Source organism: Procambarus clarkii, chromosome 16, assembly GCF_040958095.1.
Source record: "Procambarus clarkii isolate CNS0578487 chromosome 16, FALCON_Pclarkii_2.0, whole genome shotgun sequence".
Classification (NCBI taxonomy): domain Eukaryota; kingdom Metazoa; phylum Arthropoda; class Malacostraca; order Decapoda; family Cambaridae; genus Procambarus; species Procambarus clarkii.
In genome coordinates this window covers 1,242,971-1,256,925 of record NC_091165.1, presented here as the reverse complement: position 1 = coordinate 1,256,925, position 13,955 = coordinate 1,242,971, and positions in this window count along the sequence as shown.

Sequence of the window (13,955 nt, the reverse complement as noted above, 5' to 3'; positions counted from 1 at the left end):
CCTACTAGAGTGATGCAGAGGCTTAAGGGAGTGTTGCAGAGGCTCAAGAGAGGGATGAAGAGGATGAAAAGATTGATGCAGAGGCTCAAGAGAGGTATGCAGAGGCTTACGAGAGTGATGCAGAGGCTTAAGAGAGTGAGCCAGACGCTTAGGAGAGGGATGCAGAGGCTCAAGAGAGTAATGCAGAGGCTTAAGAGGGTGATGCAGAGGCTCAAGAGAGTGATGCAGAGAGTTGAGAGAGGGATGCAGGGGCTCAAGAGAGTTATGCAGAGGCTCAAGAGAGTGGTTCAGAGGCTTGAGATAGTGATGCAGAGTCTTAACAGAGTGATGCAGAGGCTTAAAAGAGAGATGTGGAGGCTCAAGAGAGGGATGCAGTGGCCCAAGAGAGAGATACAAAGGCTGAAGAGAGGGATGCAGAGGCTCATGAGAGAGATGCAGGACTTCAAGAGAGGGATGCAGAGGCTCAAGAGAGTGATGCAGAAGATCAAGAGAGTGATGCAGAGGCTCAAGAGAGTGATGCAGAGGCTCAAGAGAGTGATGCAGAGGATGAAGAGAATGATGCAGAGGCTCCAGAGAGTGATGCAGTGGCCTCAAGAGAGGGATTTAGAGCATTAAGAGAGTGATGCAGAGGCGGAAGAGAGTGTTGCAGAGGCTCAAGAGAGGGATGCAGAGGCTCTAGAGAGTGATGCAGAGACTCAAGAGAGTTATGCAGAGGCTCAAGAGAGTGATGCGGTGGCTTACGAGAGAGATGCAGATGATCACGAGAAGGATGCAGAGGCTTAAGGGAGTGATGCAGAGGCTGAAGAGAGTGTTGCAGAGGCTTAAGGGAGTGATGCAGAGGCTGAAGAGAGTGTTGCAGAGGCTTAAGAGAGGGATGCAGAGGCTCAAGAGAGTGATGTAGAGGCTCAAGAGAGTTAAGCAGACGCTCAAGAGAGTGATGCAGAGGCTTAAGAGAGGTATGCAGAGGCTCAAGAGAGGGATGTAGAGACTCAAGAAAGTGATGCAGAATCTCGAGAGTGATGCAGAGGCTCAAGAGAGGGATGCAGAGGCTGAAGAGAGTGATGCAGAGGCTCAAGAGAGGGATGGAGAGGCTCAAGGGAGTGATTCAGAGGCTTAAGAGTGTGATGCAGAGGCTTAAGAGAGGGATGCAGACGCTCAAGAGAATGATGCAGAGGATCAAAAGAGTGATGCAGAGGATCACGAGAGTGATGCAGAGGCTCAAGTGAGGAATGCAGAGGCTAAAGTGAGTGATGCAGAGGCACAAGAGAAAGATGCAGAGGCACTTGAGAGTGATGCAGAGGCTCAAGAGAGGGATGCAGAGGCTCAAGAGAATGATGTAGAGGTTTAGGAGAGGGATGCAGAGGCTCAAGAGAATGATGCAGAGGCTCAAGAGAGTGATGCAGAGGATCAAGAGAATGATGTAGAGGCTTAAGAGAGGGATGCAGAGGCTTAAGAGAGGGATGCAGAGGCTCAAGAGAGAGATGCAGAGGCTGAAGAGAGAGATGCAGAGGCTTAATAGAGTGGTGCAGAGGCTGGTGCATGATGCAAACACGTAATTGATTAGAAATTAATCTTAAATACCTCATTTTCAATCAACTATTTGTTTCTCGTTGAAATACTGAGTAAGATTTTGAAAAGGGGAGAAGTTCGGTTTTTATTGCATATATCGACGTTTCAGCCGAAATTGTGCGGTTTTACGTGTACATTTTCCATCGGCAATATAAACGGAAAATCAGGAACATTTTAGTTCATTCTAATGAAAACACATTGATTTTTATCATTTGTATTGGAAACAACATTGTCATATGTCTTTTCTTGGATCTGAATAATACGAAACCTCGCTTTATGATTCGAAGTTAAAATCCTTAAATTTGGTTTAATAGTGACTTTTTTACGTTTTTCATGTTGTTTGATATTACGTAAATATTTTCATTTTTACCAAAATTTCGATACTTTTTCATGTAGTATCACGATATGTGATTTCGCCTTCAAATCACAGAATTTCGCATAATATTGCATTTTAAGAAAGTTTCTTGCATTTTGTTTCGAACTATAAACCATCGAATTTAGTAATATTTTGACGTTTATCTTGAGCCTCTGCATCCCTCTCCTAAGCGTCTGGCTCACTCTCTTAAGCCTCTGCATCACTCTCGTGAGCCTCTGCATCCCTCGCTTGAGCCTCTGCATCAATCTTTTCATCCTCTTCATCCCTCTCTTGAGCCTCTGCAACACTCCCTTCAGCCTCTGCATCACTCTAGTAAGCCTCTGAATCAATCTCTCGATCCTCTGCATCAATCTCTTGAGCCTCTGCATCACTCTCTTGATCCTCTGCGTCACTCTCTAGAGCCTCTGCATCACTCTCTTCAGCCTCTGCATCACGCTCTTAAGCCTCTGCTTCCCTCTCTTGATCCTCTGCATCAGTCTCATGAGCCTCTGCATCACTCTCTTAAGCCTCTGCATCACTCTCGTAAGCCTCTGAATCACTCTCTTGAGCCTCTGCATTACTCTCTTGAGCCCCTGCATCCCTCTCCTGAGCCTCTGCATCACTCTCTTGAGCCTCTGCAAAACCCTTTTAAGCCTCTGCATCCCTCTTTTGAGCCTCTGCATCACTTTCTTAAGCCTCTCTCCTGAGCCTCTGCATCACTCTCTTAAGCCTCTGCATCACTTTCGTAAGCCTCTGAATCACTCTCTTGAGCCTCTGCATCCCTCTCTTGAGCCTCTGCATCACTCTCTTCAGCCTCTGCATCCCTCTCCTGATCCTCTGCATCACTCTCTTGAGATTCTGCATCACTCTCTTGAGCCTCTACATCCCTCTCTTGAGCCTCTGCATCCCTCTCTTAAGCCTCTGCATCACTCTCTTGAGCCTCTGCATAACTCTCTTGAGCCTCTGCATCACTCTCTTGAGCCTCTGCATCCCTCTCTTAAGCCTCTGCAACACTCTCTTCAGCCTCTGCATCACTCCCTTAAGCCTCTGCATCCCTCTCTTGATCATCTGCTTCACTCTCGTAAGCCTCCGCATCACTCTCTTGAGCCTCTACATAACTCTCTTGAGCCTCTGCATCCCTCTCCTGAGCCTCTGCAACACTCTCTTCCGCCTCTACATCACTCTCTTAAGCCTCAGAAGCCCTCTCTTGAGGCCTCTGCATCACTCTCTCGAGCCTCTGCATCACTTTCTTGATCCTCTGCATCACTCTCTTGAGCCTCTGCATCCCTCTCTTGAAATTTTGCATCTCTCTCATGAGCCTCTGCATCCCTCTCTTCAGCCTTTGCATCACTCTCTTAAGCCTCTGCATCACTCTCTTGAGCCTCTGCATCACTCTCAAGAGCCTCTGCATCCCTCTCTTGTGCCTCTGCATCCCTCACTTGAGCCTCTGCATCCCTCTCTTGAGCCTCTGCATCCCTCTCTTGGGCCACTGCATCCCTCTCTTGAGCCTCCGCATCTCTCTTTTAAGCCTCTGCATCACTCTCTTAAGCCTCTGCATCACTCTCTCAAGCATCTGCATCCCTCTTTTGAGCCTCTGCTTCACTTTCTTAAGCCTCTCTCTTGAGCCTCTTCATCACTCTGTTGATCCTCTGCATCACTCTCTTAAGCTTCTGTTATCCCTCTCTTGATCCTCTGCATCACTCTCTTGAGCCTGTGCATCATTCTCTTTAGCCTCTGCATCCCACTCTTAAGCCTCTACATCATTCTCTTGAGCCTCTGCATTACTCTCTTGACCCTCTGCATCACTGTCAAAAGCCTCTGAATCTCTCTCTTCAGTCTCTGCATCCCCTCTATTAAGCCTCTGCATCACTCTCTTAAATTAAGCCTCTGCATCACTCTATTGAGCTTATGAATCACTCTCTTGAGCCTCTTCATCCTTCTCTTGAGCCTCTGCATCACTCTCTTAAGCCTCTGCAACACTCTCTTCAGCCACTTCATCACTCTCTTAAGCCTCTGCATCCCTCTCTTGAGCCTCTGCATCACTCTCAAGAGCCTCTGCATCCCTCTCTTGAGCCTCTTATTCCCTCTCTTGAGCCTCGGCATCACTCTCTTGATCCTCTGCATCCCTCTCTTAAGCCTCTGCAACAGTCTCTTCAGCCTCTGCATCACTCCCTTAAGCCTCTGCATCCCTCTCTTGATCATCTGCATCACTCTCGTAAGCCTCCGCATCACTCTCTTGAGCCTCGGCATAACTCTCTCTCTCTCATTTTTATCGTTTATGTAATGAATAAATAAAAATAAACTGGAAATTCACAAAACCGTTGAAAAACAGCAAAATATTGCCTAATTCGATGATATTTTGTTTATATCACATAAAGTAAATGGGGGATGATAAACGTCAAAATATTACTAAATTCGATGATTTATAGTACGAAACAAAATGCAAGAAAACTTGCTTAAAATGCAATATTATGCGAAATTCTGAGATTTGAAGGCCAAATCACATATCGTGATACTACATGAAAAAGTATCGAAATATTGGTAAAAATAAATATATATTTACGTAATATCAAACTACATGAAAAACGTGAAAAAAGTCACTATTAAACCAAATTTAAGGATTTTAACTTCGAATCATAAAGCGAGGTTTCGTATTATTTAGATCCAAGAAAAGACATATGACAATGTTGTTGGAAAATGTACACGTAAAACCACACAATTCCGGCTGAAACGTCGATATATGCAATAAAAACCGAACTACTCCCCTTTTCAATATCTTACTCAGTATTTCAACGAGAAACAAATAGATGATTGAAGATGAAGTATTTAAGTTTACTTCTAAGATGAAGATGAAGTATTTAAGTTTACTTTAATAGTATTTAAGTCAAGTTTACTTTTGTATTATTTAGATCCAAGAAAAGACATGACAATGTTGTTTCTAATACAAATGATAAAAATCAATGTGTTTTCATTAGAATGAACTAAAATGTTCCTGATTTTCCGTTTATATTACCGATGGAAGATGTACACGTAAAACCGCACAATTCCAGCTGAAACGTCGATATATGCAATAAAAACCGAACTTCTCCCCTTTTCAATATCTTACTCAGTATTTCAACGAGAAACAAATAGTTGATTGAAAATGAGGTATTTAAGATTAATTTCTAATCAATTACGTGTTTGCATAATTTTTATCGTATATTTATTGTATTAATAACAATAAACTGAAAATTCACAAAACCGTTGAAAAACGGCAAAATATTGCCCAATTCGATGATATTTTGTTTAAATCACATATAGGAAAAGGGGATGATAAACGTCAAAATATTGCTAAATTCGATGATGTTTAGTACGAAACAAAATGCAAGAAAACTTGCTTAAAATGCAATATTATGCGAAAATCTGAGATATGAAGGCCAAACCACATATCGTGATACTACATGAAATAGTTTCGAAATATTGGTAAAATTGAATATATTTACGTAATATCAAACTACATGAATAACGTGAAAAAAATCAATATTATTCTAAATTTGAGGATTTTAACTTCGAATCATAAAACGAGGTTTCGTATTATTTAGATCCAATAAAAGACATATGACAAAGTTGTTTCCAATACAAATGATAAAATTCAATGTGTTTTCATTAGAATTAACTAAAATGTTCCAGATTTTCCGTTTATATTACCGACAGAAGATGTACACGTAAAACCGCACAATTCCAGCTGAAACGTCGATGTATGCAATACAAACCGAATTTCTCCCCTTTTCAATATCTTACTCAGTATTTCAACGAGAAACAAATAGATGAATGAAGATGAAGTATTTAAGTTTATTATTCAATCAATTACGTGTTTGCATCATTTTTGAGCCTCTGCATCACTCTCTTGAGCCTCTGCATCACTCTCTTAAGCCTCTGCAACACTCTCTTCAGCCTCTACATCACTCCCTTAAGCCTCTGCATCCCTCTCTTGATCATCTGCATCACTCTCGTAACCCTCCGCATCACTCTCTTGAGCCTCTGCATAACTCTTTTGACCCTCTGCATCACTCTCTAGAGCCTCTGCATCCCTCTCTTGAGCCTCTGCAACACTCTCTTCCGCCTCTGCACCACTCTCTTAAGCCTCTGAATCCCTCTCTTGGGGCCTCTGCATCACTCTTTCGAGCCTCTGCATCACTCTCTTGATCCTCTGCATCACTCTTTTGAGCCTCTGCATCACTCTCTTGAGCCTCTGCATCACTCTCTTGATCCTCTGTATCACTCTCTTGATCCTCTGCATCATTCTCTTGAGCCTCTGCATCGCTCTTTTAAGCCTCTACATCATTCTCTTGAGCCTCTGCATTACTCTCTTGAGCCTCTGCATCACTGTCTAAAGCCTCTGCATCACTCTCTATTAAGCCTCTGCATCACTCTCTTGAGCCTCTGCATCACTCTATTGAGCTTCTGCATCATTCTCTTGAGCCTCTGCATCCCTCTCTTAAGCCTCTACATCATTCTCTTGATCCTCTGCATCACTCTCTTGAGCCTCTGCATCATTCTCTTGAGCCTCTGCATCCCTCTCCTAAACCTCTACATCATTCTCTTGAGCCTCTGCATCCCTCTCTTGAGCCTCTGCATCACTCTCAAGTGCCTCTGCATCTTTCTCTTGTGCCTTTGCATCACTCACTTTAGCCTCTGCATCCCTCTCTTCAGCCTCTGCATTATTCTCGTGATCCACTGCATCACTCTATTGAGCTTCTGCATCCCTCTCTTGAGCCTCTGCATCACTCTCAAGTGCCTCTGCATCTTTCTCTTGTGCCTCTGCATCACTCACTTTAGCCTCTGCATTCCTCACTTGAGCCTCTGCATCACTCTCGTGATCCTCTGCATCACTCTTTTGAGCCTCTGCATCATTCTCTTGAGCCTCTGCATCCCTCTCTTAAGACTCTGCATCTCACTCTTAAGCCTCTGAATCACTCCCTTGAGCCTCTCCATCCCTCTCTTGAGCCCTCTGCATCACTCTCTTAACCCTCTGCATCACTCTCGTAAGCCTCCTAATCACTCTCTTGAGCCTCTGCATCCCTTTCTTGAGCCTCTGCATCAATCTCTCGATCCTCTGCATCACTCTCTTGAACCTCTGCATCACTCTCTTGATCCTCTGCGTCTCTCTCTAGAGCCTCTGCATCACTCTCTTCAGCCTCTGCATCATTCTCTTAAGCATCTGCTTCCCTCTCTTGATCCTCTGCATCAGTCTCATGAGCCTCTGCATCACTCTCTTAAGCCTCTGCATCACTCTCGTAAGCCTCTGAATGACTCTCTTGAGCCTCTGCATTACTCTTTTGAGCCCCTGCATCCCTCTCCTGAGCCTCTGCATCACTCTCTAGAGCCTCTGCATCCCTCTCTTGAGCCTCTGCAAAACCCTTTTAAGCCTCTGCATCCCTCTCTTGAGCCTCTGCATCACTCTCTTCAGCCTCTGCATCCCTCTCTTGATCCTCTGCATCACTCTCTTGAGATTCTGCATCACTTTCTTGAGTCTCTACATCCCTCTCTTGAGCCTCTGCATCCCTCTCTTAAGCCTCTGCATCACTCTCTTGAGCCTCTGCTTAACTCTCTTGAGCCTCTACATCACTCTCTTGAGCCTCTGCATCCCTCTCTTAAGCCTCTGCAACACACTCTTCAGCCTCTGCATCATTCCCTTAAGCCTCTGCATCCTTCTCTTGATCATCTGCATCTCTCTCGTAAGCCTCCGCATCACTCTCTTGAGCCTCTGCATAACTCTCTTGAGTCTCTGCATCACTCTCTAGAGCCTCTGCATCCCTCTCTTGAGCCTCTGCAACACTCTCTTCCGCCTCTGCATCACTCTCTTAAGCCTCTGAATCCCTCTCTTGAGGCCACTGCATCACTCTCTCGAGCCTCAGCATCACTCTCTTGATCCTCTGCATCACTCTCTTGAGCCTCTGCATCACTCTCTTGAGCCTCTGCATCACTCTCTTGATCCTCTGCATCACTCTCTTGGGCCACTGCATCCCTCTCTTGAGCCTCCACATCTCTCTTTTAAACCTCTGCATCACTCTGTTAAGCCTCTGCATCACTCTCTCAAGCCTCTGAACCACTCTCTTAAGCCTCTGCATTACTCTCTTGAGCCCCTGCATCCCTCTCCTGAGCCTCTGCATCACTCTCTTGAGCCTAGGCAAAACCCTTTTAAGCCTCTGCATCCCTCTTTTGAGCCTCTGCAATACTTTCTTAAGCCTCTCTCCTGAGCCTCTGCATCACTCTCTTAAGCGTCTGCATCACTTTCGTAAGCCTCTGAATCTCTCTCTTGAGCCTCTGCATCCCTCTCTTGAGCCTCTGCATCACTCTCTTCAGCCTCTGCATCCCTCTCCTGATCCTCTGCATCACTCTCTTGAGATTCTGCATCACTCTCTTTAGCCTCTACATCCCTCTCTTGAGCCTCTGCATCCCTCTCTTAAGCCTCTGCATCACTCTCTTGAGCCTCTGCATAACTCTCTTGAGCCTCTGCATCACTCTCTTGAGCCTCTGCATCCCTCTCTTAAGCCTCTGCAACACTCTCTTCAGCGTCTGCATCACTCCCTTCCCAGCAAACACAAATCATCTACACAACGTTCGCCTATCTCTTCCCATAGGTGTGGGAATGATTTGCATTGAGAATGGTGCAGGAGAGCCTTTGAGAAACTTTTACTCAAAAAATCCAAACACAAAGGTTTAATTATAAATTGTTTTTCTACAATTATTTTCTTCCAAATGTAAAACAAATAGTTTTTACATGTTTAAATATAAAATTTATGGTGTTTTTTTGTAAAATTCATTAATGAATTGTGAATGATATATATTGGCTGAGTGAAACCTTTAAAATCCATTTAGTTATAATATGAACAGAAAAAAGTAGTTTTCCAAATTTTCTAAAAATCGCTCTTTTTAACACAATTTGACTCCTTATGCATTCCACTAAACACTAATATCATGTTTAAATATATAATTTATGTATTATTCCCTAAGATAATTTATATAAATTATAAAAGTTTCTGGAAAGTGGTGAGAAAGAATCTGAAAACGTTTTGTTGTCTTATATTGGCGTGTTCTTATTAACTAGAGTGAGTAAGAGTGAGCGAGAGTGGGTAAGAGTGAGTAAGAGTGACTGAAGGTGAGTGAGAGTGCCAGAGAGTGTGTAAGTGTGAGTAAGAGTGAGTATAAGTAAGAGTGACTGAGAGTAAGAGTGACAGAGTGAGTAAGAGTGAGAGTAAGGGTGACAGAATGAGTAAGAGTGAGAGTAAAGTGATTGAGAGTAAGGGTGAGTATGAGAGTAAGAGTGATTGAGTTAGAGTGAGAGTAAGAGTGATTGAGAGTTAGTGAGAGTAAGAGTGATTGAGAGTAAGAGTGATTGAGAGTAAGAGTGATTGAGAGTAAGAGTGATTGAGAGTAAGAGTGATTGGGAGTAAGAGTGATTGAGAGTAAGAGTGATTGGGAGTAAGAGTGATTAGGAGTAGGAGTTAGAGTGAGAGTAGGAGTAAGAATGAGAATAAGAGTGATTGAGAGTAAGAGTGAGTAAGAGTAAGAATGAGAGTATGAGTGATTGAGAGTAAGAGTGATTGAGAGTAAGAGTGATTGAGAGTATGAGTGATTAGGAGTAAGAGTGATTGGGAGTAAGAGTGAGAGTAAGAGTAAGAATGAGAATAAGAGTGATTGAGAGTAAGAGTGATTGGGAGTAAGAGTATGAGTAAGAATGAGAGTAGGAGTGATTGAGAGTAGGAGTGATTGGGAGTAAAAGTGATTGGGAGTAAGAGTGATTGAGAGTAAGAGTAATTGAGAGTAAGAGTATGAGAGTAAGAGTGAGAGAGTGAGTATGAATGGGTAAGGGTGACTGAGAGTGAGTAAGAGTGACAGAGTATGAATGACAGAGTAAGAGTGATAGAGAGTAAGAGTGACAGAGAGTAAGAGTGACAGAGTAAGAGTGACAGAGAGTAAGAGTGACTGAGAGTAAGAGTGACAGAGAGTAAGAGTGACAGAGAGTAAGAGTGACAGAGAGTAAGAGTGACAGAGTAAGAGTGAGTAAGGATGACAGAGAAAGAGTGAGTAATAGTGCGTAAGAGTGATTGAGAGTTGGAGTGAGAGTAAGAGTGATTGAGAGTTAGTGAGAGTAAGAGTGATTGAGAGTAAGAGTGATTGAGAGTAAAAGTGATTGAGAGTAAGAGTGATTGAGAGTAAGAGTGATTGGGAGTAAGAGTGATTGAGAGTAAGAGTGATTGGGAGTAAGAGTGATTGGGAGTAGGAGTAAGAATGAGAATAAGAGTGATTGAGAGTAAGAGTGAGTAAGAGTAAGAATGAGAGTAAGAGTGAGAGAGAGTAAGAGTGATTGAGAGTAAGAGTGATTGAGAGTAAGAGTGATTGGGAGTAAGAGTGATTGAGAGTAAGAGTGATTGGGAGTAAGAGTGATTGGGAGTAGGAGTAAGAATGAGAATAAGAGTGATTGAGAGTAAGAGTGAGTAAGAGTAAGAATGAGAGTAAGAGTGATTGAGAGTAAGAGTGATTGAGAGTAGGAGTGATTGGGAGTAAGAGTGATTGGGAGTAAGAGTGATTGGGAGTAAGAGTAAGAGTGAGAGTAAGAATGAGAATAAGAGTGATTGGGAGTAAGAGTAAGAGTAAGAATGAGAGTAGGAGTGATTGAGAGTAGGAGTGATTGGGAGTAGGAGTGATTGGGAGTAAGAGTGATTGAGAGTAAGAGTAATTGAGAGTAAGAGTATGAGAGTAAGAGTGAGAGAGTGAGTATGAATGGGTAAGGGTGACTGAGAGTGAGTAAGAATGACAGAGTAAGAGTGACAGAGAGTAAGAGTGACAGAGAGTAAGAGTGATTGGGAGTAAGAGTGATTGAGAGTAAGAGTGATTGGCAGTAAGAGTGATTGGGAGTAGGAGTAAGAATGAGAATAAGAGTGATTGAGAGTAAGAGTGAGTAAGAGTAAGAATGAGAGTAAGAGTGATTGAGAGTAAGAGTGATTGAGAGTAAGAGTGATTGAGAGTAAGAGTGATTAGGAGTAAGAGTGATTGGGAGTAAGAGTAAGAGTGAGAGTAAGAGTAAGAATGAGAATAAGAGTGATTGAGAGTAAGAGTGATTGGGAGTAAGAGTAAGAGTAAGAATGAGAGTAGGAGTGATTGAGAGTAGGAGTGATTGGGAGTAGGAGTGATTGGGAGTAAGAGTGATTGAGAGTAAGAGTAATTGAGAGTAAGAGTATGAGAGTAAGAGTGAGAGAGTGAGTATGAATGGGTAAGGGTGACTGAGAGTGAGTAAGAGTGACAGAGTATGAATGACAGAGTAAGAGTGATTGAGAGTAAGAGTGACAGAGAGTAAGAGTGACAGAGTAAGAGTGACAGAGAGTAAGAGTGACAGAGAGTAAGAGTGACAGAGAGTAAGAGTGACAGAGAGTAAGAGTGACAGAGAGTAAGAGTGACAGAGTAAGAGTGAGTAAGGATGACAGAGAAAGAGTGAGTAATAGTGCGTAAGAGTGATTGAGAGTTAGAGTGAGAGTAAGAGTGATTGAGAGTTAGTGAGAGTAAGAGTGATTGAGAGTAAGAGTGATTGAGAGTAAAAGTGATTGAGAGTAAGAGTGATTGAGAGTAAGAGTGATTGGGAGTAAGAGTGATTGAGAGTAAGAGTGATTGGGAGTAAGAGTGATTGGGAGTAGGAGTAAGAATGAGAATAAGAGTGATTGAGAGTAAGAGTGAGTAAGAGTAAGAATGAGAGTAAGAGTGATAGAGAGTAAGAGTGATTGAGAGTAAGAGTGATTGAGAGTAAGAGTGATTGGGAGTAAGAGTGATTGAGAGTAAGAGTGATTGGGAGTAAGAGTGATTGGGAGTAGGAGTAAGAATGAGAATAAGAGTGATTGAGAGTAAGAGTGAGTAAGAGTAAGAATGAGAGTAAGAGTGATTGAGAGTAAGAGTGATTGAGAGTAGGAGTGATTGGGAGTAAGAGTGATTGGGAGTAAGAGTGATTGGGAGTAAGAGTAAGAGTGAGAGTAAGAATGAGAATAAGAGTGATTGGGAGTAAGAGTAAGAGTAAGAATGAGAGTAGGAGTGATTGAGAGTAGGAGTGATTGGGAGTAGGAGTGATTGGGAGTAAGAGTGATTGAGAGTAAGAGTAATTGAGAGTAAGAGTATGAGAGTAAGAGTGAGAGAGTGAGTATGAATGGGTAAGGGTGACTGAGAGTGAGTAAGAATGACAGAGTAAGAGTGACAGAGAGTAATAGTGACAGAGAGTAAGAGTGACAGAGAGTAAGAGTGACAGAGAGTAAGAGTGACAGAGTAAGAGTGACAGAGAGTAAGAGTGACAGAGTAAGAGTGACAGAGAGTAAGAGTGACAGAGAGTAAGAGTGACAGAGAGTAAGAGTGACAGAGAGTAAGAGTGACAGAGAGTAAGAGTGACAGAGTAAGAGTGACAGAGAGTAAGAGTGACAGAGAGTAAGAGTGACAGAGAGTAAGAGTGACAGAGTGTAAGAGTGACAGAGTAAGAGTGACAGAGTAAGTGACAGAGAGTAGGAGTGACAGAGAGTAAGAGTGACAGAGAGTAAGAGTGACAGAGTAAGAGTGAGTATGAGAGTGAGTAAGGATGACTGAGAGAAAGAGTGAGTAATAGTGCGTAAGAGTGATTGAGAGTTAGAGTGAGAGTAAGAGTGATTGAGAGTTAGTGAGAGTAAGAGTGATTGAGAGTAAGAGTGATTGAGAGTAAAAATGATTGAGAGTAAGAGTGATTGAGAGTAAGAGTGATTGGGAGTAAGAGTGATTGAGAGTAAGAGTGATTGGGAGTAAGAGTGATTGGGAGTAGGAGTAAGAATGAGAATAAGAGTGATTGAGAGTAAGAGTGAGTAAGAGTAAGAATGAGAGTAAGAGTGATTGAGAGTAAGAGTGATTGAGAGTAAGAGTGATTGAGAGTAAGAGTGATTGGGAGTAAGAGTGATTGAGAGTAAAAGTGATTGGGAGTAAGAGTGATTGGGAGTAGGAGTAAGAGTGAGAATAAGAGTGATTGAGAGTAAGAGTGAGTAAGAGTAAGAATGAGAGTAAGAGTGATTGAGAGTAAGAGTGATTGAGAGTAAGAGTGATTGGGAGTAGGAGTGATTGGGAGTAAGAGTGATTGGGAGTAAGAGTGATTGGGAGTAAGAGTAAGAGTGAGAGTAAGAATGAGAATAAGAGTGATTGGGAGTAAGAGTAAGAGTAAGAATGAGAGTAGGAGTGATTGAGAGTAGGAGTGATTGGGAGTAGGAGTGATTGGGAGTAAGAGTGATTGAGAGTAAGAGTAATTGAGAGTAAGAGTATGAGAGTAAGAGTGAGAGAGTGAGTATGAATGGGTAAGGGTGACTGAGAGTGAGTAAGAATGACAGAGTAAGAGTGACAGAGAGTAAGAGTGACAGAGATTATGAGTGACAGAGAGTAAGAGTGATAGAGAGTAAGAGTGACAGAGTAAGAGTGACAGAGAGTAAGAGTGACAGAGAGTAAGAGTGACAGAGTAAGAGTGACAGAGAGTAAGAGTGACAGAGATTAAGAGTGACAGAGAGTAAGAGTGACAGAGTGTAAGAGTGACAGAGTAAGAGTGACAGAGTAAGAGTGACAGAGAGTAAGAGTGACAGAGAGTAAGAGTGACAGAGAGTAAGAGTGACAGAGAGTAAGAGTGACAGAGAGTAAGAGTGACAGAGTAAGAGTGACAGAGAGTAAGAATGACAGAGAGTAAGAGTGACAGAGAGTAAGAGTGACAGAGAGTAAGAGTGACAGAGAGTAAGAGTGACAGAGTAAGAGTGACAGAGTAAGAGTGACAGAGAGTAAGAGTGACAGAGAGTAAGAGTGACAGAGAGTAAGAGTGACAGAGTAAGAGTGACAGAGAGTAAGAGTGACAGAGAGTAAGAGTGACAGAGTAAGAGAGTGAGAGTGATTATGAGAGAGTTAAGAGTGTGAGGTGTATGAGTGTAGCAGGCCAGGGAGGCAGGATGTGTGGTCACAGGCGAGGCCTAGGCCTCGTTATCTCTAATGTTGGTTTTTATATATATGTGGGATT